Source organism: Lactuca serriola, chromosome 5, assembly GCF_051521515.1.
Source record: "Lactuca serriola cultivar US96UC23 chromosome 5, Lser_US96UC23_V15, whole genome shotgun sequence".
Taxonomy (NCBI): Eukaryota; Viridiplantae; Streptophyta; class Magnoliopsida; order Asterales; family Asteraceae; genus Lactuca; species Lactuca serriola.
The window spans coordinates 259,294,761-259,299,715 of record NC_136412.1 but is presented as its reverse complement, the minus strand read 5'-3'; positions in this window follow the sequence as shown (position 1 = coordinate 259,299,715).

Genomic DNA, 4,955 nt, shown 5'->3' with positions numbered 1-4,955 from the left:
GTTCATCATCTTCTCCAACAGTTTCCCTGGCTAACTCCTCTGAAACTTAATCTGTTGCTAAACAAACTGCTTCATTGTTTATGTTGGACATCAAACCCAACCAAAACCTCATCATGGATCTCGATTCATCCAAGTACAATGTATCAACAAAGCCTATGATCGAGTGTCTCTGTTACTCTCTATTGGCTCAAGCTCTAACGATGGTTGAGAATGACCCATTGGTGCATCTGTCCAAGGCATTCTCCACTGCAAGCTACCAACAAAGTGAAGTCGTGATAATGTTTGAGGTTGATTCCCACAAAACCTCTATCTCCAAGGCTCTATTTAGCAGGATGCTAGGGATTTCTTCAACAAAGGGTTTGGTCGATCCGGAATCAGCTTCTTCATCTGTGATTCTGGAGATGTTCTACCAAATAGGTTATTTGGGAAATCTGTCTCTCATATCGAGTTCAAGAAGCCCATCCTTCCTCCTATGTGGAATAGGATTTTCACTCTTCTGTTTAAGAGCTTCTCAGAGCGGGTTACAGGTTCGGACAGTGCCAACAAGCTTTTTTGCACTAGCATCTACGAGTTATGCTCTGGGATTAACCTAGATTATGGTTCAATCCTTTGGGAACAACTAGTTCAGAGCACCCTCTCAATAACCAGGAACTCGTAGATTTCTCATGCTCGATTCTGGTCAGTTATTGTCAAGAGGGCTATCACTCGCCTCAAGATTCCAGTGACAGATGATTATGTGATGGCAGCGATTCCGATTTTCCGTACTTCTAACTTTATTGTGTCCGGTCCCACCAAATTTGACTTTGTTGGATCTATTTCAGAAGCCATGTTACTCAATGTTCCGGCGGTCAAAGTGCTAATCAAAGAGTATCAAAAGAAGCCTACCTCAGGTCCTCGTCCTATGCCCAAAGATTTGTGAAGGGTTCTTGAATAAGGAACAAGCCCAAAAAAGGTGGAAATCGAAAGGAGAAAGTTGTACCTTCCGAGCCAGCTCAAACTCCAAAAAAGAAGATTAAGAAGGCTGCTTGCAAACCACGATCTCCTTCTCCTGTCGCTCAAGAGGATCCAGTCTCTCACACTATTTCAGAGATTCGAAGTACTGAACAAGTTAAGAAGGAAACTGAAGACACTGTCGCGACTTCACAAACTATGGTCTTGGAACCCATGGTCTCAGACCACACTCGAACTCAGTCTATCGCGAAGGTGTCATCTCTAATTTCTTCTTCGGTTCCTTTATGTGACATCCCCAAAATCTCGGCCAGAAAAGACCGATTTGTTTATGCTTTGTTTTTAAAATCAGAGTAATCGTTTAAAGAAAATTGTTGCGGAATTTGTCCCCAAAATAAAATAAATATGATAAGAATTTATCAAAGCATTTCTTAAAGAAAAGTATTTTCATTATATAACAAAATCTTGGGATGTCATGTTCCGATACAGACACATAAGCATAAACAGAACTTACATTTATTTATACTAATGATTTACATCTCCTTTATTCTCTCAGTGAAATATGTCTTTGTATTGATACCTGTGATACAAAGAAAACTGAGTGGGTCAGGCTTGGTAGCCTGGTGAGCATATAGGGTTTTCAACACACATTAATACATTTATTATATTCAATTATCAACGATCAACCCAAATACCCATCCCCATTATCTTCTTTATTTATTAAGGTTTTACCCTAAGAATCGATTATACTTTCTTCATTCATTCCTAAGGGTTTACCTAAGGAACTGGCACATAGTCCATTTGCTACCACGGTTTATACAACAGGCACTACGTCGCATAGTCACCAGGGTTCTTACAATTGGCACTACGTCTCATAGTCATCAGGGTTTACACAATAGGCACTACGTCTCATAGTCACTTGGGTTTACACAAAAAGGCACGAAGTCACATCGTCACCAAGGTTTATCAAATAGGCACGAAGTCGCATCGTCACCAAGGCTTACTCAATAGGTACGAAGTCGCATCGTCACCAACTATTCCATCTACCCATGTTCTACCCAACATTTTTTGTAGATATAAATACAAACACAATTTAAATCATTTAACACCCGTATAAAAACATCAATTCCAAATCCATCTCAAATAGATAATTAATATATAACACATAGCACGTATTTTATAAAATACTTCATATTTATGTGTAAGATGAAAGTGACTATACACTCACTTGACCAGAAGATGATCGGGCAGCACTACGGCTTGCAGAAGTAGTGTTTCTCCGTAGATCTGGAAGATCTTCACAAAAACCGGCTCCTCGCGGGCAACGCTTCGGCTCGGGAATAACGCTCTTCGGGATCCTCGGGGCTTCGGATCTTGCTTCAGGGCTTGGGAATAATACCGGGGCTTCGGGATATGATTGGCACGCAAATTGAGGCAAAAACTTAGAGAGAAAGTAAGAAAAACCGCAAGGAAATGGGTGATCTCGAGTTCTATTTATAGGCTGTTGGGTCTGGGATTACGCGGTGCGTAATCTCAAATTACGCGGGGCGTACTTTGACGTCACTGCGTGCGTCGACTGGTGGCACTCGAGTATTGGTCAGACAAGTTGCATCCGACTGAGTATGTTGGGCGTACTCAAATTACACTAGGCGTAATTGACTCGTCGAACTTGTAAATTGCGTAACTTTCGCATACGAGCTCCGTTTTCGACGTTTTTATATCCACGTGAAGGTGAGACTACGCTCTACAACTTTCGTTTAGACTCCGTTGGCTAATTTTGACTTTATTTTTATTATATTAATTTTAGTAGGCCAGGACTGGAAAACTCCGTTATAAATTCATAGCTTCTTCATCCGACGTCCGTTTTTGCCTATCTTTTTATTTCACTACAATTGACGAGATCTTCGATTCTCGTTTAGATTGTTTTGGCTAAAAACCGCTCGATCTCAAATCGAGTATTCAGGCTGCATACTGCTAAGCTGAAACTTAGAAAAATCATAACTTCCTCATACGAAGTCAGATTTGGACGTTCTTTTTATGCACGCTCACGGTTTAACGAACTCTAAAACTTTCGTTTAGATCACTAAGGCTAAATATCGCTCTAACATAAATTCACTTTTTACGTCATTCAGCGTCATGCCGGTTCTGTCGCGAAACTTCGACAGGTCATAACTTCTTCGTTATAATTCGGATTTCGACGTTCTTTATATGTACGGAATCCTTGTAACATATACTATAACCTAGTTAAGATTATTCATTCTAAATAATCTTCTGTCGGAAACTCATTTTTTGACGCTTATCGTCTTTAAATTGACTAGCCCTGATCTACGGGCGTTACAATTATCTCCCCCTTAGGATGATTACGTCCCGGAATCATCAACGAAATAGGACTTGCATAATGTTTCCACACGTTATTTCTTAATCCTAGGTAATAACCGTAACTTCTATGTTTCCTCGAAAGAGTATTTAACTCTTATGGGTTTCTTGACCGCAGAAGATGCCCAATCTTGCATCTTCTTATCGTATCATGTTGTACTTTCAATCGTAACCTTCAAGTTGCCAAATAAGTCCTTATTGTGGACTCCTTCTTCTTCTTAGGATAAATACTTTCCTTTATCTATTGTAACAGACCGATGGGTCATGCTCTAATGACCTCTCATCGAATGATGTAATGCTTAGACTCAGGTCTCCTAGAGTTAAATTCCAAAATGGAATATACCTTCCTTCATATTCTAATGTGATATAATCACATTTCAGCATGTAGCATTTCTGCCTACAAACTTCTTTTAACAACGAGCGCGACACTATCAATCGCATTAACTTCAACCTTCTGACTTAAGTCAGATGTTACATCTAACTTGGTCCTCTAGACCACGTAACATACTCCTCGTAGTCGAACTCAAATTTAAACATGACCACTAGGGTCGGAACTAGAACCATCTTACTAGTCATTACCGAAACAATGGTAATGACATACCAGAATAAAATGGAATCAATCACTAGCTTCTTGGTAACCTTGTGACTTTCCCTGATCCAAGTGCGAGTCCTGTGCTTCCGGTAGTATATGCATCTACTACCTTTCACACCTACTCATACTCGTCCCAAGTATTGTCTCTCAGTCGAACCAAGTCACTATACAAAAATCACACAATCATTTAACACATCAGGTATTAAAACCATAAATATCACATAAATATCAAAACCAGGGTTTACATTATAACTTGAAATGATTACACAAAAGTTCAAGTTCACCCTATACTATGCCTTTAATTGGCTACATCATAAGTTGATCCTTGGATATAAATTCCTCATCCTTGATTCGCTTCGTCGAGGATCATGTGGAATGCCCTTGGATGTGGCGGTGCGTTTTTCTTTGGGCAGTCTCTACAAATATGCCCTTCCTCGTTACATCCATAGCACACCTTTTTGTTGGATGCGCACTTGTTGGCGTAATGCCCCGTCTTCCCACATTTGTAGCAAGTCATATCCTCGCTACACTTCCGAAGTGTTTCTTTTTACACTTCTCGCACCACTTAGCTTCATCTCTTCCTCCAGATTTCAAGAATTTGGTTTCTTTGTTGATTATTGAAGATCCTTCATGTTTCCTCTTCTCTCCAACTTCAGCTCTCTCCAGACCCTTTTCTTTTATTTGGGTTTCAACATTTTTGGCTGCCCAGATGGTGGCTTTCAAAGTGGTTGCTTGCTTGACTATCGGACCAAAGTCCGCTGGTAATCCATTGGCAAACTTGTTGACCTTGGAAAGTTCAGTTGGAAGTAGGTATTGAATAAGCTTCATCTTTTCCGTAAAGCTTGTGGCGTATTCAGTGATGCTCAATTTTCCCTTCTTCAGATTCTGGAACTCATTGTTGATTTCCACGAGATCCTGCTCAGAGCAGTATTGCATTTTCAATTGTACCACGAACTCTTCCCAAGACATCTTGCTAGCTTCCCCCTTGGGCATCGAACCGGCCAGTAACTTCCACCAGCTCAGTACTCCAGATTTTAAT